The sequence below is a fragment of the Ambystoma mexicanum genome, chromosome 4q (assembly GCF_040938575.1).
Source record: "Ambystoma mexicanum isolate Mex_15411 chromosome 4q, UKY_AmexF1_1, whole genome shotgun sequence".
Taxonomy (NCBI): domain Eukaryota; kingdom Metazoa; phylum Chordata; class Amphibia; order Caudata; family Ambystomatidae; genus Ambystoma; species Ambystoma mexicanum.
This window is the reverse complement of record NC_090928.1, coordinates 1,304,367,957-1,304,389,569: the sequence shown is the minus strand read 5'-3', so window position 1 is coordinate 1,304,389,569 and position 21,613 is coordinate 1,304,367,957.

Here is a 21,613-nt window from a genome sequence, read left to right as displayed (position 1 = left end):
TCTTCTTTTGACCTTCTGTAAAAAGTAATTAATGCTTGATTCATTATTTGTAGATTAAAGTGAAAGAATTATTGAAGATTTATGCCCCTGATGAAGAGAATATGAATCTCGAAATGCATTGGGCTGACCTGAAAATAATAAAAAAGGAGAAGACATCTTTTCCTCCAAAAACTAACAGAATCATTGTATGTCATTCTTTGGATGCATTGAACTACATATCACTGTCATTCTAAAAATTGTATACACTGTATGTGTGTAAAATATACAAAAAGTCTTCTTGAAACCAGTCAGACCTGTTTTTACATCTCCTTAGGCTTATTGCCTCATTGACAGTGTGCAGGGAACGCAGCTTTCCAAGATTTGGATTTCTTCAGTTCTCTATTCCCAAATCATTTCCCAGGATTCATTGGCAGCTGTTATGCCTCACATCTTCTGGGATTCCCAAATAATTTCCCAGGATTCATTGCCAGCTGTTATGCCTCACATCTTCTGGGATTCCCAAATCATTTCCCAGGATTCATTGCCAGCTGTTATGCCTCACATCTTCTGGGATTCCCAAATCAATTCCCAGGATTCATTGGCAGCTGTTATGCCTCACATCTTCTGGGATTCCCAAATCAATTCTGGAATGCTATGATTTCAGAATTGAGTTGGTCTTGCACTTCTTCACAAGTGATGTCCATTGTAGCATTCATCCAGAGGACATTATTCCAATTATCAACTGTATGAGGGCATCTCTTTAGCATTTACTAAGAGTCCCAATCACATGAAATTCACTCATGTTGGTGAGCTGTGCCCCGGTGAGGAGTCCTATTGCTTGTTCTCCTGGTGCCAAATAGCCATCTAACCTTTTCCCCGGTTGCCAGTCATTTGGTCGAAAACAATTGGTCGACTGGACAACTGGTCGAATCAATTTGGTCGAAAACCAAATGGTCGAATTTTTTTATTTTTTTATTTTTACCCCCTTTTTTTGGGGGGGGGTCCCCCCCAACCCCCTTTTTTTCTTTCTTTTTTTTTGTCTACACGAAAACCCACAAAACACATATATAAATAAAAAAAAAAATTTCGACCATTTGGTTTTCGACCAAATGACGTCGACCAAATTGCAGTCGACCAGTTTGTAGTCGACCAAATGACTGGACACCCTTTTCCCCGTACATCTATCCCAAGCTGCAAGGGCTGTATTGACTTCCCCTTCTTCTACCTCTGTGCAATTCCTCAGACTGCTACTGCAAGTGGATAGCAGCCCTCTCTGTACAGTTGGGAAAAAGAGTCGTGACCGGAAATTAAATGCTGTTGCAAACTGAAAATGTGGGACCAAGAAGTGCGGCAAGACCAGAGAATCCATTTAACACATTTTATTATAGACAGTGTTCAGGGGAGGGCCAACTGAAATATAAACAGGATTTTTCCCAACGAAAATAAAAAACAAGAGTTTCCTTCTTCCAGTCTCTCTTGCAATGGTTTTACCAGTGTCAGGACGGGACTTTCAAGCTGCCGCCACTGCTCCAAGGTCTCAAAGGAGCTACTTCACTCGCCTCAGTCTAATATCTTGCAAATCCTCATTCTGTTCCTCTAAGCCTAGTTACAGCCTTTCCGGGGACCCGTACCCCAAGACTAAACAGTCCTCAATGCTCTGCTGGTTCTTCGGGGTGGTTTAGGGGTCTTGTTTGGGTCAGCAAGGAGACTATGCTGTACTAACTTTCCTTCTTGCCTTGATTCTTTCTACCACCTCTCTGCACTGTCACTAGGCTCCCTCACCCCTGCTGGCCCACCCTACATCTAAACAACGTGTCTGTCTCTGGCTCCTTGCCTCTCTTTTCAGTATTTTACTAAACTTGTGACCTCTTTTCTTCATGGTTCTGTTCTTTCTCTTGCAAAGCTCATCAACCCCTAAATCATCTCCTTCACTCTGATCACCTGAAGTTGCATCACTCTCAGTTTTCTCACTTTCACCTACGCCCTCCTGTTGATTTCTCAAGGTCTTTTTGCTACTACTTTGGCCTTTTGTCAGTGCCTCCCGCTCCACTTTGGGTATTAGTTTCTTTTGCCAACTTTCTAATACTCCATCCTTCACCTCCACTTCAAAGTTCTATTTCCTCTTTTGTAGTGTTCCTATTTCCCTCTTTAACTCCAATGTGGGTTTTCCTTTCCCCTTCTGTGTTATTCCTTCTGCCCTCTTAAACCCCACTTCTGGGTTTTTCTCCCCCTTTTCGGCCTCTATTGCTGCTACACATTTCCCAACCCTCTCCTGGGTTTACTACTTCCATGTTTTTCTCTGTTAGCAATATGGACTTAGAATCCATTCTGGGTTTTCCTTCCACCATTCTGTTCTCTACTTTGAGCACTGGGTTAAAAGCCCCCCCCCCCTGGGTTTGCCTCAGCCCTCTTTTCCTCTACTTCAAATATGGTCTCACAAGCCCCTCCTCGGTTTGCCTCAGCCCTCTTTTCCTGTACTTCAAATATTGTCTCACAAGCCCCTCCTGGGTTTGCCTCAGCCCTCTTTTCCTCTACTTCAAATATGGTCTCACAAGCCCCTCCAGGGTGTGCCTCTGCCTGCTTTACCCCTTGTTAGGGAGAATTCTCTGTTAAGGCTAATTTCCCAAACCTAGTGAGTCCCCCAGCAGCTTTGCTGGATTTTTTGGGGTTTATTTTTTTCTCCTGCTAAGAGTGAGACTCTTTTTCTCCCACTCGTAGACATGATTTGAGATATCCTTTGACTTTGTAATGTGTTTTATGGGCTATGGGGTCTTTTACTCCATAGGGTTTCATGTGTTTTTGGTAAGTGTGTTACACAGCACCCTCAGTGCAGTAACACAGGGGTGTCATAGTGACCCCCAAACATAGACTCCATACCCTGGGACTGACTACTGTCTCCCAGGGCATGTAAAGTCACCATTGACTTTACTAGTCTTAAATTGTGAACAGAACCAGTACAAACCATCATATTGTGGAAGTATTGGTAGGGGTAATTAGATTGCCCCTGGGTCTGTTCTTCGAGGGGGCACTGTGCAATCCCCCCTCGTCGAGTTTCTGGCTGGTGGCAGTGGTTACCACGCGAAATATTCCATCTGAATATTTCCTATGGGATTTTCCCATTCATTTTAAACGCACCACTTTTTGGTGCAATGTTAAAGATACCGCCGGGTTATTTATTTAATATTTATTCCCCGGTTTGGTCTTTTTGCCAGGACTCGGTTTTAAAATGGCGTTTGTGTTCGCCTCTGTAACTCCAACCCAAGTCGAGCCCTTTGTTCCACTTTTTGGCGGGCTTCTCCACAGAAGCCTCCAAAAGTGGTGCCACTCTGTCTGGGTACCACAGGGGGTGTGGGAGGGGGTTTAGGCACCCTGGCCTGAGTTGCCTCAGCAACTCAAGTCACACTCTTGTGTGATTGGCCCAGTGGTGAGCCGCCCGGCTCACCACTCAGCATGTTTGAGTGACAGCTAGGACTGATGAATGGGGGTTTTCTGCATAAAAGCAGGGCTTTGGGGACTGGAACTTCAGAAGTCACCACAGGGACAAAGAATCCAAGAGGGAGAAGCTGAGCTGACCTGCAATGACGACACCACCGGTGGAGCCCTGCTGAACCGTCTCACCACTTCCAAACGACAGAGAAGATCTTCATCCCGGAGAGTCTTCTTCCTCTGTACTGGTGGGGATAACCAGTTCGCCCTCTTTTCACCTACCTGGATCGTCTCATGGTCGAATCGCCCGTGCCAAGCACCCCGGCCGCTGGATAGCCACGCTTCACCACTACCGCGAATAAAAGGGTAGTACCTTTTTAACCGGGAAACTCCACGGCTGGTTTCTTCCCTGGCAGTGCAACGACCTCCAGCTTTCCTCCACGTCGAGATCTTCTCTTCCCCTGGATGAAGCACTGACTCGCACTCGCTGCCAGGAACAACTGCCCCCGCTGGAGCTTTCTCACCATTTCAGGTACTGAGTCCCGCCTGGTCTCCCTTGCAACAGACTGTTCAAGGTGTCCCGTAAATCCTTGACTTTCTATCCTGGGGTGACTTGGGACCTGCTAACTAACTTTACCTGACTTGATCCAACCCTTTTTGAACTCTGTGCAAAGACTCTTTAAAAGTACTATTCAACTGTGTGATCTTGGACACATTCCGCCTTGCTCTCACCAAGAGTGGGCCTGGCCTATGACTTTCTTGCTCCTCAGTAGACTCTGCCTTTTCTGACTTGCTCTGGTTCTCCTAAAGTGTTGGTATTGTGTATGTTCCTAATTCTGCCTTTTCCCTCCCTTTTTAATTAACTTATTGGAGTGCCATCTTAGGTTAAGCGCTCACTTCTGTCTGAAAATAAATGGTGTTTTAACTAAGACTTGTTCAATAAGTGTTCAGGGATTTATATATATTAATAGTGACTGCGTTTGAACTTGCTTGCCATATTAGTGTTAGTGTATTTTACAAAGTGTGTTTTTAAATAAATAATGATATACTTTTATACCCAAGCTCTGGTCAGTGTTTGCTTGTACTACTGTATTTTGGTACCTATCTTGTATGCTCTATATACTGTCTAACTCTTCTTGAGAGAAGTCTGGCTGCTCAGCCACAGCTACCAGGTAAATCTGGGTGGTACAGACTGCTACCAATTGGGTTTACTGCCAACACCTGTAGTCTTAAGCCTTTTGCAGTGGTCCCTAAGGGAACTGCACAGATTTCTGCCTAACACCCCTTTTCTCTCACCTTTAAATCTCACCACTTTCTTCTCTTCTATAAGGATCATCTTTTCTCTCTCCTGCTGCCCCTTCTGCAGCTTCTTTCTCTGGTGGACTCCCGTCTCCAATCTTCAAAATACCTGAGGCACTGCTCCCCTGCAGCAGTCTCTCTTTTCCAACGTACTCCAAACAGTAGCCTCCTTCTCCTATCAACTCCCACACTAGACTGGACTGTGGAGATTATATAGCACCATTCCCCCTCCCGGTGATTGCAATTAGTGTTGATAGTTTGCAGCTGTGGGCTTAAAGGGTGTGAATGTTGGGTTTGGCTGGTCTCTCTCACTTCCTGGTATTCAGATTGAAGGTTGGAGGTTTGAATGACCTTGGTGGCCATTTTGAAATTCTGGATGCAGGCAGACGCTGAGGAGGCAGCTTGTGCGACAGACTGCATGCTGTGCTGCTGTTGGGCAGGTCAGTGGGTTAAGGGTTCTCTAGTGTCTCCATGTCCGGGAAAGATTTTGCTAGGGCTTACTGTGCTTTGAAGGGACAACATAACCTCCCTGATCCGTTCTGAGCTTTCTGACTGGAAGAGAAGAGTATTGTGGGAGATGTCGTCCCTCTAAGGGTGGTTGTTTGCGTGATCATGATATTTGAGTTTGGTGACCGTTCTTGGTCTTAAAGGAAGGGAATGAATGGTGTCCCAGGGTTACTGGTTTCCTAGCCCCTAATTCTGCTTCCTGGATCCAGTCCGGGTTTTGGTTTTGTTTCTCTGGGGCATTATGGGAAAATTATTTTCTCATTATTAGTTTATCTGAGAAGCCAGCTCCCAGAGTTTCTTGGCTCATGGCTATTAGATGGAAATCCCGTAAAGGGACTAAGTCTCAATGCTAAAATTCATTGTTGACAAAGTGGTATTTAGAATAATGATTCAATAGGTTTTATTTCGGTCAACAGACCATAAAAGCAATTGTCACAAGCATTTCATGATAAAAAAACATCAATCATATAAAACATTTGTGAGATATCAGAAGCATACAAAAACATGATGATAAACTATCAGTCATCTACAGCATTCTTAAGATGACAAGGGGCGTACAAGGAGTAAAGTGAGATAGAGCTCGTATATGAATACGCTTGACCACAAGAGAAAAGACATATACATCTGTTATGTTCCATTGATATCCTAACAACATCCAGATTAAAAGGTGGCCTGGGTGAGATGTATATCGTTATAATACTATGATTTCCAGGCCTGAGTAAAATGTATATTAGCGTAATACTCTGACTGCCTTGACTTCCAGCATCAAATAAAGCGACCGTTGCATGATTGACTGCCAATGCATGGTCTGATAATCGCTACTAATTTCCTAGGGTGCCATTTTGATATGCTATGGCATTTATAACACGCTTATACACAAGTGTTTCAAGACGCAAAAATATTCATCTTCATACAAGTTGGTAAATATCCAATGACAAGTTAACAATTGAAAATTCATTATGAAGCAACCAGCTCAAATTGTGCAAATGTTAGCTAATATAGCATAATCCTTTCCTCCAAGCCCATGCGAGATACATTCACAGACTTCTGGCTCAAACTGTACACATTTCATGTAGTAAAGCATAGTCTCTCCTCCGTATCCATCTGCGGTAATTGACTACAGAGTGTACAGGCAACTCATCATTTGAATTTAGGCACAAGGCTACCGCTTAGCTCCCACTCTAAATAAAGGAATAAAATACCTTTTCCTTCTTCCTAAGTAATCGGAGCGGGTTAACAAAAAGTGTGTGACATTCTCAATTGCATTCTCACAGGAGGGCATGTGTTGGAAATGTCGTTAGTCCACCTATGTCATGTCTCTGCCAGCGGTAGAATACTTATTCGTAATTTGAGCTACAATTATCTTGAACATTTGGCAGATACAACATTCAGATACCATTTGTAACCAAAACATTGCTTCATCTCCCAATATCTCTTCGCACCCTCACTGCTTTCAGCATTTTTAATGAGCAATGAAGATTGCCCAAGCTTAAGGCGCAGGAAGTCTTGATTCTATTAAAGACACGGAGGCAAGCATTATTTTTTACTTACTGCTTCAAACAGCTTTTTAAAACTCTTAAAATCCTCTTTTTTGAACATCAGCCACTGGCTGGATAACAAAAAGAGAGGAGAAACTACGAATCCCCATGATCCTCTCCTTCTTGGTAGTCCTGAGACTCTCCCTTGCTCTCTTTCAATTAGGACACCTTCCAGAGTATATAACGTGCCCACACTAGGTCCTTTCCTCTTCTTTTAGATGCTTCTGTTAGGGCTCTTCATCAACAGTCTATTGAACAAAAGTAAACTTCTTTTGGCACCCTCTGAGACCGCTCATCTGTCCAACAACCTTCTTATCCTCTGAAGATTCCAATCATCTACAGTTACTCACAAGTGCTCTTCTCGTCATCTCCTGCATTAATAGAGACACGTACTGTTAGGAAGGGGAATACACTATCCATTATTCAATTACATACTGTGCAATAAGAGACACTGCGTATTTGCTGGGTGGAATAATGCTCAGCTCTGTGTCTTTAACAGAATCAAGACTTCCTGCGCTGTAAGCTTGGGCAATCTTCATTCTATGTCAAGACCGGAGGCAAGCATTATGCTTGTTCAAAGGTCTCTGCCACGGCCGTAGCAATAGCTGAAATCAGCTTTAAGTAGAAAGTTCTGAACACAGAGTCAGTCGACCAATCTGCTGCTTTCATGATCTCCTGCCGTGGGGCTCCTGCTGTAAAAGCCTTGGAAGCCATAGCTCCTCTTGCGGAATGAGCTCCGAACAATGATATATAGATTCCTGCTAAGGTCATAATCTCTCTCACCCATCTTGCTATAGTAGCTGTAATTGGGTTACTCTTCTCGGCCTTACCCCTGCTGTTGCGGCTTCGTAACTCTTAATGCGCTGGGCTATGCATAACTTGCTTCTGTCTGGACAATAGGAGTATGAGATGACTGACAAGCTGGTCTTTGTGCACTGCACAATGCTAAACGCCACTCCCTGTGGGAAAAATTATTTCCTGTCAATCTCTAACGTTTTGCCCTGATAGCTGTTTCGTCGACAGGAGGTAGTTATTTGGCCATTTTTCAAAATGTTTTAGCACCATGTTAACATCCCACAGGGAAGAATACTTCAGCTGAGGAGGTTTGCTCACTTTCACTCCTTTAATCAATCTAGTTACAGCTGGATGTTCTCCTACTGGTGCGCCGTCGACTAAGTCGTGTCCGGCTGAGATGGCTGATCTGTTTACTCATACTCTCCTGAAAGCACTTCCTTGACTGGGCAGGCTCGCTAGAAAGTTTATTACCTGCACTATAGGGGCTTAAACAGGAGGAAACCCCCCTCCTCCTGCACCATATCTCCCAGGCTTGTCAAGCGGTACTGTAGGTCATAATGGTGGACGGAGCCCAGGACACTCAGGTGAGCTCTGTGGCTTCTTCTGAAAGTCTTGGCAAACACCATCTGCGCCTGAAACTCTCCATGCGATCAAGGCTAGAGTTTGTCCTTGCACTAGTGGGTGCACCGACCCTGGCGGATCCATCAGGATATCCGCTTGCTGTGGAATCCTCTGGGGCAAATCCAAAGAAAGTTCCATCAGAACTGGAAACCATGCTTTTCATCGCCCTTCTGGTGTCACTATCACTGTTTCTGCTCTGTCTCTGCACACTTTTGCTAGTACCCTTGCCAGCATTGTGAATGGGGGAAAAGCATAATGGACTTGTCCTGTCCAGTTGTGTAGGAAGGCGTCCGTCCCCAGCGCCTCTGGATCCAGCCTCCAACTGAAGTACTTCGGCAGCTGGGCGTTGAGCCTCGATGTAAAGAGATCCGTACTGAACGGTCCCCACACTTGCTGCAATCTTGTGAATACATACTTGTGTAGTTTCCAGTCGCTTGAGTCTTTCAGATAACGGGAGCTCCAATCTGCTATTGTGTTCTGAACTCCTGGCAGATACTCCACCATGACTGCAATATTTTTCTCCAGGCAGAAGTGCCATAAGTCTTTGGCTAGCTCTGCTAGCATCTTGTTTATATATCTCACTGCAGAGATGTTGTCCATCCGAAGAAGGATGCAACAATGTGCTTTCTCTTTCACAAATGCCTTTATTGCAAATGAGGCTGCTAGCAGCTCTAGGCAATTGATATGTAGGTCGAGCTCTGTCTGCAACCATTTTCCCCCCTGTTTCTATTCAACCACATCTTGTGCCCCAGCCTGTGCTGCTGGCGTCGGACTCTATGACGAGCTCTGGAGCGTCTCAAAAAATGGCTTTGCCATTCCATGCTTCCATGGTGTGAAGCCACCGTAGCAGTTTCGACTTGCTGTCTTCGTCTAGCGGCACCAACTGATGGTATGGCAAACCCTCCTGGATATATTTGATCTTGAGCCTCTGTAGGGCTCGGTAGTGGAGGGGACCTGGAAAGATCGCTTGAATAGATGCCGCATGTAGACCGTCTATTCTGGCTAGATTCCGAAGCGATATTAACTGACTCTTGAGAGCTATTCTCAAATCCTTCTTTATCGCTCTCATTGTTGGTACGGTTGGTTCTAAAGTCACCTTTCGGGTATCTATCACAAATCCTAAGAATTCCGTCCTCTTGCTCGGAGCTAGGCTGGATTTCTCTTAGTTTACTCGGAAACCTAACCCTGTTATAGTCGAGATTGCCCACTGGACTTGCTTGGTGAGCCTTGCTCTGTCGCTTGCCATGAGTAGGATGTAGTCTAAGTATATGATAATTTGAGTCCCTTGCTCTTTGAACGCCGCTGCTACTGGCCTCATCAGTTTGGTAAAGGCCCATGGAGCTGAAGCGAGGCCGAAGGAAGGACTCCTGAACTGCCAGGCCTGTCTCCTCCAGATGAACCTCTAAATGGATGCCTACGCACATCTGGTTCAAACATGTCTTCATCCTGAGGTACTTCCACACTGCTGGCATTAGGCTCGCAGGTAGTTACTCCCTGCGTGTCAATTCTTGCATCATCATCTTCATCATCCTCATCTGTGGACGTCTTGGGGGCATCCCCTGTATGTTTCGGCCCTGTGGTCGGGGGTATGAGGATGGGCATGGCTGATTTTAGCAGAAAAACATTTTTAAGCCTATTGAAAGCATCAGCCGCCTCCTGGGGCTTCCTTCTTATCCCCATCATTGTGCCCGTGGGAGTAGAAGAGGCCTTTCTCTTCCAGGTTGTTTTGCTCCCCTTACCACCCTCTTTCATGGGTTCTTTTGTGGAAGGTCCCTCACCTGTGTCGTCTCTTTTGCCAGTTCTGTTGCTCAATATGTCTTCCATGACTTGAAGCCTGTCCTAAAGGGGTTTAACTCCTTGCATGACTGCTTGCACTAAGGAGTCCCCTAGTACTTTTTTAAAACTCTGTGAGAGGTCTGCTTCCTCTTCCCCTGTGTCTTGCTCGCTGCCTTCGCTCCATCTATAGTCCCACCTGTCACAGGCCACAGCTGCTTTATGGCTGGCTAGGGTGAGGTTGTTAATGCTCTCACACTTCCTCTATAAGGGGTTGAGTGCTTTGAAGCCATCTTTTCTAAGGCGAAAAGTATATGGTGGTATATAAAATATATATGTTTTTCTTTATATATCAATTGCGAGATGCTTGAAGGGCGTGATGAGAGCGCTTGAGCCTCTGGCATAGTTAGATTGCAGAACGCCAGAGAAAAAGTCAGCGTTTGCTGAGGAGCTCCTGCTTGCCGTCTCCTTCGCAGTTAAGATAAATAACGTGCGTTGCGTCAGCCTTCTTCCCAGGGGGCCACACGTGCTGGCGTTTGCCGGCCTCTGAGGTGGACAGAGAGATATGTGTGGAAGAAATGTCTGGGCAGACCGGGGCCCTGAGGCGAGCGTGTTTGCTCGCGCCTCGGGCTGCCTCACTATGACTAGAGGTGTTACCAGAGTCCCTGAGTACTTGGGGTTGCGCGCCGTGAAAATGAGGGACAAATTAAACGCGTTGACTATTTCATTGAAAGAAACTATTATAGTGCGCTACAATCACGTACTCATGCATTAGGATACTAAATGTAAATCAACACTATACAAGTGTACGTTATGGGAAATAAAATCAAGGAGCACTTAGCTGTGAGAGAGCAGCAAAAAAGAAGAGGAAAGGACCTAGTGTGGGCATGTTATATTCTCTGGAAGATGTCCTGATTGAAGGAGAGCGAGAGAGAGCCTCAGGACTACCAGGAAGGAGAGCATCATGGGGATTCGTAGTTTCTCCTCTCTTTTTGTTAAAGGCAGATTTTTTAAACCGCTGTTAGAAGTTAAAGCATAATGCTCGCCTCCGGTCTTGATGTAGAATTTAAAACTACAGTCAATATAATGAGATTGGGTCCAACATTCATTGTGTCCTAACGTGATAAAGGTTTCCTGTATGTAAGCCAACCAGGGTAATGAACGTCCACCCTCCTGTGATAAAATGCCTTCCAGGGCCAATCTGTAATTAATTAAACCTGGCGCAGACCAAACTCTGACCCAATAGAATAGTGGTTTTGATTTACAAATTGAATCAATTCTGTGTAGGTCCACTTCTCGAAATACAGGGATAGTCGGGGCATTTCTGGGGAGGTCTAATGAGCTTTTAACAAATCTATTTCCGCTTATTGTAAGTTGATTACAATGAGTTCCTCCCAAAGTTCTGCCCCATATAAGGCTGCTTGCCTGACCTGGGCAGTGTCGGCTTTAATGATAGTTTACTGCTCCATTTCAGAAGTCACAGGAAACCTTAGCAATGGCCCCAGTGTAGCGGACAAGGGTGCCTTCAGCTTTGGAGACATAGGATGACCATCTACAGTTTTTGGAAAATCAAACTCCTAAGTAGTCGTAGTCATTGACTTGCTCAACAGGCTCCTCGTTGAGTGGCAGGTTCAATTTGTGATTCCCTCTAGTTCTACTTTTCTTGAAGACCATAGCTTTGGTTTTCTTAGCATTAATGGTAAGCCCGTTTTCATTGCAACATTCCTCAAAAGCTGAAAGCTGTTTTTTCGGAACCTATTGGAGTGAGGGATAAAAGTGCTGCATTGTCAGCGAATATTAAAGCGGGACACGTTCCCCCAGCTAAGACATGTGCATCACAATGCATATCAGTGAATTCATGGATAATACCATTGATGAAAAGACAGAAGAGTTTTGGCGCAAGCTCGCGCTCTTTGTGCACCCCCATCTAGATAGAAACATGTGCACCCCCTCCCGCAAAAGCCTTCAGCCGATCCTTCCTGTCCGGCAAACTATCGCTCTATCTCACAGCTTACTCTCCACTCTGAATCTGTTGTCTCTATGACCATCAGTCTGGCTTCAGAGCAGCCAGAGACATGGAAACTCCTCTCCTGAACACCTGTGAGGATCTGCTCACTAATCTCGATTCTAGCCTTCCTACTGTCCTCATCCTCCTTGATCTTTCCTCTGCTTTTGACACAGCCAATCACGCCACCCTGATCAATCATCTCCGTGAGAACCTAGGCATCACGGATCAGGCCCTGGCTTAGTTGACCTCCTTCCTCCTGGATCGACACCCCCAGGTCCAACTTGGGTTCTTTCTCTCCACCACCTCCCTTTCTACATGTGGTGTTCCCCCGGGCTCAAACTGCTCACTGTGGTTCTTCAATGCCTAATTGGCTCCTTTGGCCCACCTGATCTCTACCTTCTCCTCTAACTTTCAGTGTTACGCGGATGACTTAGCTCTTCTTCAGGCTCCCCTCAGCCTCCTCTCCTCTCTCGCTCATTCCTGACTGTCTATCCTTGATTCAGGATTGGTGCGCCTCCAATGATCTCTGCTTTAATGCCATTAGGACTGAGATCCTTCTCATTGGAACCCCCGCTCCCGCTTTCCCTCTCTCACTCTGGTCACCTTCCTTGTGCCCTCTTCGTGTGAGGAAAAAAACTTGGTGTCATCTTCGACTTCACTCTCTCCTTCTCTCCTCACATCACGGACCTCGCAAGAAGGCCCACTACCAGCTGCACATCCTCAGAGGTATTCTGCCTACTTTCCCCCAGAAGCACATTGTCTCCATAGCCATGGTTCTCTCTAGGCTGGACTACTGCAACAGCCTCTTTCTCAATCTGCCTTCTTCTACTCTCTGCAACTAATCAAGAACAGGACTGTGACACTTGTCCTTGGCCTCAAGCCCAGTGATCTTATCTCTCCAGCCCTGAAATCTCTCCACTGACTCCCGGTGGCTGCACGGATGAAGTTCAAGACCCTCTGCATCGTCCACAAGGCTTTCTGTGGCCGGGGCCCACACTACATCTAACTTTCTCTTCCTAAACACCTTCATTCTTGAGGCCTTTGCTTGGCCACCTCCAACTGTCTGAGGGTCACACGCTTCTCTAGGCAGAGAGTGGGGGTCTCTCATCTGCAGGTGCCTCCCTCTGGAATAGCCGGCCTGCACCTCTAAAACATGAGCCGGACCACCTGAGATTCTGGAAGCAGCTCAAGACCTTCCTCTTCGCTTCTGCTTTCTCTTGCTCTCTCCCCTGCTGACCTACCTGTCTGCTGTGCTGACTGGTTGCCTCGCTCCCCTTAGAATCTCACTGGGCCCCAGGCTGCGCCACAACCAGTAGCCCGTGCACTGGCTCTGGGCTTACCTCGCACTTAGGGGTTGTATCTGTAACCCTACAGTCCCCTGCCTCCTTGCACTTACCCAGAGCTGTGCTGCCCTGTTTGCACGTCCCCTTTCCCTCACCCTGGCACTTTCCTCCCTCTCGCCCCCCCCCCCGCACTTTGCGTCATCGCACTTGCACAATCTGAATGACACAAGGCCTAGTAAGATCATTTGTTTTGGCCTCCCTCTGTCTTCCCTCCCTTGGCTTGTCGCACCTAGAAACATTTGTGTACAGGCGTGTTATAAATGACTCATCATATCATGTATCATCATAGGTACCCTGCTGTCTGCTCTCCATATGATTACAGCTGAATTCCCGGGTAATTGATCGAAATCCTAATCCATCTTTCTTGCTCACGGTGTCACACCAGAGGGACGGTTACGCATCTATGTGTGCGTCAATTCAACAACCTCAAATGTAGTCAAAACTAGAAACTGGATTAGAAGTCCACATCCTACTCTCCAGCTCTGAGTTATGCTGCTGTTATTCACATTTGGCACTTAATATCCGTTTCATTTTCAAATAGTGAAAAGGTAATAATGAGACACGAGGGCGTGATAGAAGGTGAGACATAGAGAAGGAAGCAAAGGGATTGTTTTCATGACATGCAGGTAGTCGAGGTGGCCCTTTTTTCAGATGTACCTTCACACCAGCAGGTGTATGTGATACAGCTGTGAGGCCATATTTGCAAATGGATGGTCATTTCTAAGTAGTTGTTTTGTGGTGCTTGCACACAGACATTGGGCCTCATCCAGAGGTTGGCGGTATCCTGGGGGTATTTGCGCTGGGATATCGCCAACGCAAATAGCGTTACTGCTACTCAGTCCGGAAGTGTACGCAAGTGTGCTGGGCTGTTTGGCTGTGTCGCTCTGCTCCCATCCGATTGAGAGGTTGCCGTCGGCACGAGGAAGCTTGAGTGGAACCGAACCACGCAGCACTGGTCATATTGTCGGACCTTATTGCTCTGAGAGCATTCAGAGAGACTGAACTTTGGACTTGAGGTGACTTTTGTTACATAGGCACCATTGTGCTTTTTCAGAGGACTTCTCTGCGTGGCGTACCACGCACGTTTAAAGAACATCTATTCTTATCTCTTTTCTGATTGTTGCCTTTTTTGTTTTCTCCTTCTATTCCTGATTCCGACCCCGCCGAAGGCCCCGCTCTAAGCACAATCTGATTGGTTCCTGTTACAACTACTCACCCGGGCACGCGGACCGGAAGTGTACGCAAGTGTGCTGGGCTGTTTGGCTGTTCGGCGGGTCGGCAGGAGGTTGGTGTTTGGATAGACTTAAATATTCTTGATTATAAATTATTTTTTTATTTATTTTTTTGTGGCCGTATCTGAACTTAAGATTGTTTTTCTCTCTGGTGTCTGATTCTATGTCAAGACTGGAGGCTCACATTATGCTTCTCTTTTTTTTAATTAACTACTATAGAAAGCTCAGCAGGAAGGTATTGTGTGCACTTTCATAGAAAACAAACTCATTTTGAAAGTGTGCTGAAAAAATACATAACACAGAAATGTAAATCTATAGACCACAACATTCCCAAAGGCAACAAAAACTTCATATCCCATGGTGCTCCTAAAGGTCATCCAGTGTCCATGACCATGTGGTATTATTCCTCCAATGGGCATACAGGTGTTCCCATAAACAGTCCTGAACAAGAAATAACTTCCTCTTTCTTTGCTGCTCACCGCAAGAGATAAATTAATTTCTTGGTCAGAACTTTTTATTCTAATTATGCTATTTAATGTATCTGTTATATTAATCTGATGTTTATTTTCACGAGCGTTTAACTATTACGTTTTACCTTCATTGATTGAGGAACTTGTTGTCAGGTGTTTTGTCTTTGTTTTCTTCCTCATTATTTACCGACGCCAGCTGCTTCCTGCTGACGTCGGTATGAATGTGGATCGAACGAATTTTTGTTTGCATTCTTTTTCCTTGATTGCGGCCCCATTTTGACTGCTGCGGCACCCGCCGTACCTCGGTTTGCCTCCCCGGCCCGGAGTCACATGCGTGGGCTCCGGGGAGGACTACACGGCCTTCAGCAGGGCGTGACACACCCATGGGCCACCAGGGGGAGCTCCTGCTCTCCCTGGTCCTTTTTTAAACGCTACAGCGCTCGCGCGAGCATTTCCGCTCCAATGAAATAACGGTTAGTGTGAGCGCGAGCACCGGAGCAGAGACATACATTTTACATACAGGCTTCAAGCTTTATAAAAAAAATAAACATTTTTAAAAGAAAACAAGAGAGATTCCTGGGCAGCAACCAAAGCCTCAGATCCTGATCTGCTCAGCAATCTCACATTGCCAGACGGTAACTGGAGGTAATACTCCAATACCAAAAAAAAAAAAAAATCTACGAGATTTATTTATCTATATGACCTGATCTGGCATAATCATATAACTGGGCCAGTGAGAGAAGGTGATCAAGCCCAGAAAAAGAAACACAAAGGGAGGTAAGGTGCTTTAATAATGGCAGCACAATATTCCCCTCAATCAAACCAGGAATGGTCAGAAGGAGAGGAGGATTGTTGTTATGTTGATGAAGTGGCGATGGAGAAGAGCCTGCAAAAGGTTCTAGGATCCGCTGTTGAAAGCAGCGTCAAAAAGGCTGTAACAGGCATGCTTCTGCCAATACAGCAGCGCCTGGAGAACATGGAAGAGCGCATGCGAGGGGCTTCTCCGACAAGAGGAAAGAAGACCCAAAAGAGAAAGCACCTTACTCAAGGGGGATGTAGTCCGGCTCGTAAGAGCAAAAGCTCTCTGACCCCCCGAGCCAATTGATTCCTGCCACTGCTGCCGTTTCTGACGCCTTCTCCAGGATGAAACAAGCCTTTATGACCAGGAAGGTAACCCCTTCCTTTGAAAGACCCTCTATCCCCGAGGAAGAAAACAGGGGTGTTAGACCCTCAAGCCCGGAGGGAGACAGACAGGCCGTAGAAGATGAACAAAATACAAGATTGGATGATGGCGATTTATCACACACTTCAGAAGAAGATACTGAGATTTGGGATTTAAAACCCTCAAACTCGGGGAGTGCGGCAGTCCCCATCCCCAGGGGAAACACCGGGGAACAACCCCCTACCCAGGGGATGTTCGCCCCGATTATTTAATACACCCCAGGTCTCCGACTGGGAGCCATCAGCCAAGACAACCGACTATATGTTTAACAGGCTACGTAAGCCTCTGGACAAAAAGATCAGGGCGAGGCTCAGGGCAGAATGTCCATGCCCCGAGATACCACACAAAGTAGCTATGACGCCAGAACTAGACTCGAAGATGATCATGTTCTTGGGAAAGCATGTAAAGGGCCCTAGGAAGGGAATAGACAGAGCCTGGAAGCCCTGCCAGGATAAGCTACTGGACGTTGCTGGTCCTCTCGCAAAAACTTTAGACCTGGCAGAAGGAGCCTCCAACTCCTCAGATCCGATCGACCCAATCATTCTTTCCGGGTTGGGCTCAGAGAGCCATCTGCCTGCTGGGAAATACGAGCTGCGCTATCTCCACCGAGCGCAGGAAGGGCATACTCTTCAAAATTGACTCGAAACTCGCAGAGTTGGCGAACACGGAGTCTGGCACTGCCGCTCAAGGGCTACTCTTTGGCGATCCTTTCATGAAGGAAATGTCCAAATTCGTAGGTACCTTTACCGCATTAGATAAAGCCCAGGCCTGCATCAAGGAGGTCTTTTCATCTAAGAATTTCTCCAGGGCCGGTCGAGGTTGAGGTCGCTCTTCCGGCCGTTATGCCTTCGACAGAAGACCTCAATATCAACAACAGAATACCTGGCAAGAGCGTGCCGTTCCTTCTTGCCCTCCAGAGGACGTAGCAGAGGTCGCTACTGGAAAAGAGGACCAAAGAGCGGAGCTCAACAACCCTCAGGACAGTCTAATGCTAACAGCGCCCGCGCCGCTCACACCCATTGGGGGGAGGCTAGCGCTCTTTACAAAAGCTTGGGACACTTTGTCAGGAGACACCTGGACAGGGACACGGCGCACGGCCAGTGACTAGAATTCTTCGCGTAACCCTTTCAGACCAGTTTCCCTGCCCCAATAATTTCAGAATTATATCGGAGGGCTCTAGGCAGCGAAATTCTCATCCTATATCAGAAGCGAGCGATTCGCCCCTGCTCGACTTCGGCGGTTTCTTCAGCCCAATTTTTCTGGTGCGCAGAAAGGAGAAGGTAAGGCCCGTAATAAATCTGAGAGCGCTCAACAAATTCATAATTTATCGGCATTTCAAGATGGAAGGCATTCACATCCTCAGGGGCCTTCTCAGACCAAACTATTGGCTTATACGTCTAGATCTCAAAGATGCATATCTCGCAGTGCCTATCCATCAGGCACACATGAATTATCTAAGATTTTCTTGGGAACACCGAGATTGGGAATTTACGACTTTACCCTTTGGCTCTCTTCAGCTCCCTGGGCGTTTACCAAGCTGTTGAGACCAGTAGTGGCTCATCTAAGAGAACAAGACGTCCGACTGATAATTTACCTGGACGACATCATTCTCATGGCACAATCTCAGGAGCTAGTGAAGGAACAAGCCAAGCTAGCTATAGACTTGCTCCACAGTCTCGGCTTCCTCATCAACTGGGAGAAGTCAGTTCTTTGTCCTTCCAGGAATCTAGAATTTCTCGGGTTCGTAGTAGACACCCAGAATTTGCAGCTTCACCTTCCAGCTGCCAAGATACATTCAACCAAAAGAGAAATTTGCAGGCTCCTCCAGATGGACTTAATCTCTCTACGGGAGCTAGCAAGAATAATAGGTCTTCTATCCTCGTCCATCCAAGCAATATTTCCGGGTCCCCTACATTACCGGGAATTGCAAAGATTGAAAGGTCAACACCTGAGGCACAGTCTCTCTTATTCTCAACGCTTGACGCTGTCCCTCCAAGCGAGGACAGAGCTAAATTGGTGGCTCTCACACATGGAGTCCTGGAACGGCAGAGCCATCTTTGGTTCCACTCCAGATATCATCATAGAATCAGATGCCAGTCGCTCCGGTTGGGGAGCAAGATGTGGCACAGTAGCCACAGGAGGGACTTGGTCCCCGCGGGAGCTGGAGATGCACATCAATTGTCTGGAGCGCCTCGCAGGATAATTCGCACAAAGTGAGCTGTTGTATATTACTAAAGATGGACAACGTATCCGCCGTAAGATACATCTATCATCTGGGTGGTACCAGGTCTCGTCCATTAGCAGAACTCACCAAAGACTTTTGGCATTTCTGCTTAGATCACCGGATTTCAGTCACAGTGGAATATCGGCCGGGTCTCAAGAATGTGATAGCGGATTGGCACTCCCGCCATTACGTCGATTGCAGCGACTGGAGACTCGACAAGAATATATTTTTCTGCCTACAGCAGATCTGGGGTCCAATGTCTAAAGACCTCTTTGCATCTCATCTCAGCACTCAGCTCCCTTTTGTTCTACAGCTGGAGACCGACCCAGCAGCCTCAGCGACAGATGCATTCCTGCAGCCTTGGACACAGGGGGTTCTCTCCATGTTTCCCCCTTTTTCCATGATAGTGAGGACCCTGGCGAAGGTCTATCAGGATAAAGCAGAGCTAGTCCTCCTCATAGCCCCAGTCTGGACTTCTCAGACCTGGGATCCAGTTATTCTGGAACTTTCTACGGATTCTCCAATCCTTCTACCCCAGTATCCAGATCTCCTATTGGATCCGTGGGGACAAGCTGAACCCCTGCTAGTCTCCGGGTCCCTGACCCTAGCAGCTTGGAGGATTTCAGGGCAAGATGGAGAACTCCGGGCATGTCCTGCAAGGCAATCCATCTCATTGAGGAAAGCTGGGCCCCCGCTACCCTCAAACAGTATTCCGATTCCTGGAACACATAGAGGGTCTGGTGCCAGGACCGGGGCTTCCATCCAGTTTTTAGCCTCATTAGTAGAAAGATGTCCTGCTTACAGGACGGTGAATGCATATCTATCAGTGATCTCTGCAGGCAACGATCTCATACAAGGGGCCCCAGCTGGGGAGCATCATCTCGTTTGCAGATTGCTAAAAAGTGTCCGCCTTACAGTACCGCCTCCGTCCCGTTATAACAAACTTTGGGACGTCAATAAAGTGCTCAGTCTTTTCCTTTCATGGCCGCCTAACGAAGAGCTATCGCGTACGGCGCTCTCCGGCAAGCTTACTACTTTGCTTTGCCTAGTTTCTTGCAGGAGAATGTCGGACGTTAGAGCTCTAGACCTAGAGGGTAGGTCTTTTTCCCCTGACGGTATCGTTTTCCACATACGAAGAAAAACTAAATGCGACTGAAGAGTGATTTCTTACCCGACTTTTAGAGAGCAACCCAAGCTATGCGTGGTTCAGTGTTTAAAAGCCTATGAAGAACTAACCGCTCCCCTCAGGTCCACCCCTGGTGGTCAACTTCTCATAGCTATTTGCAGACCCCATAAGGCATTCTCAGCCCCTACTTTGGCAGGCAGGGTGCGCTGGACGCTAGCCCAAGCAGGGATAGATACACTCCAATTCGGAGCCCGTTCACTTAGAGGAGCCATGGCCTCTAAAGCCTTGCAAGTTGGCGTCCGTTTGGAGGACATCATGAGGATTGCTGATTGGGCAGGCGAGTCGATATTCAAAGAATTCTACTTGAAAGCAGTGGAACAGCCTGCTTCGGTAGTGGTAAGTAAGCTTTGAACGAGCATAATGTGAGCCTCCGGTCTTGACATAGAATAAAGATTTTCCATAATAACTTACTAGAAATTCTTGATTCTATTAAAGACACAGAGGCGAGTATTATCCCACCTAGCGAGGAAAAGCATGATGCGTACCTCTTAAGAGTGATTCTAGTATTACTACAATCTTTTGATCTAATTTTATATATAGTTTACCAATAATATAATATATATTATTAATGCTTTTCTCTCCCACCCCGTTAAGGGAAGTAGGGTTGTCATACGCAGGAAGTAATATATTGTATTTATTTCCTTGACAGCCTTTACAGACAAGTCCGCCTGATCCGCGATTCAATGACTTTTCTTCTGGTTGACCGAAGTTTATAATCCTAGCACCGAAGGACAGCAAAGTTTGCAGCCTCGAAAGAGGAAGTTATTTCTTGTTCAGGGCTGTTTATAGGAACACCTGTATGCCCATTGGAGGAATAGTACCACATGGTCATGGACACTGGATGAACTTTAGGAGCACCATTGGATATGAAGTTTTTTGTTGTCTTTGGGAATGTTATGGACTATAGATATACATGTGAATGTTCTGTGTTATGTATTTTTTCAGCGCACTTTCGAAATGATTTTGTTTTATATGTAAGTGTACAAAATGCCTTCCTGCTGAGCTTTCTATAGTAGTTCATTAAAAGAAAGAGAAGCCTAGTGCTCGCCTCCGTGTCTTTAATAGAATCAAGAATTTCTAGTAAGTTATTATGGAAAATCTTTATTATGGTCATATTGAGTTTTCTGCCTTGTGCTTGATACATGTTTTCGTGCCTTTGGGTCAAGGTATTACTTGGTGATTAATTTAACAGTACACACAACTCGGGTAAAACGCAGCGTACTCGACTGACGTGATATATTCTCTGGCGAGTACGGCTCAATCATGGAGGGTAGCCTACGTAGTGGGAAAAGTCTATTGGATGAAAAAATACAGACTGGTTTAAATGCAACTGCTCCAATCCAATTGCACGATTCTAGTGCTGATATAACTTTACTAGCACTACAAGTCTCATTATATAATGAACGAGCAATGGATGTAAATACTGTTCCCTATAGTATGCAATCTTTAGCGATTGAGGCACTCTACACAGAATGGACAAAGAGGGGAAATGAATGTCCGCAAAGACACGCATGAAGTGACTCTAGCAAACTCCAAAGCAATGCATGACGCTGAGACGGATCATGGATATACCCAATTATATTTCTGAGGCTTCCTTTACTGGCAAACGAGTGGGAAAAACGATGTTGTATATCTCTACATCCTCAATCACCGGCAGTCTTTCTACCATCGGAAGTAGAAAGAATTTGCTTACATAATCTTCAAAACGCACAGTCCCCTGATCCGCGCACAGGTCATGACAAACACCACTATGAGAGACCAATGAGGCCCCCGAGTAGTTCTCCTATACTTAACAACATAGGAACAAACGAGGGCGGAGTATTTCCACCTAAACACTACAACGATGATAAATCTGATTGAGGAAAGGGAGAATAAGCACTTTTATTTACATGCTGATATAAGTTCTCAACACCCACAAAAAGATGAAGAAAATCTGACCTTTCCGGTAATAACTTCGCTACTGAACTTACTTGATAAGGACACAAGCTAA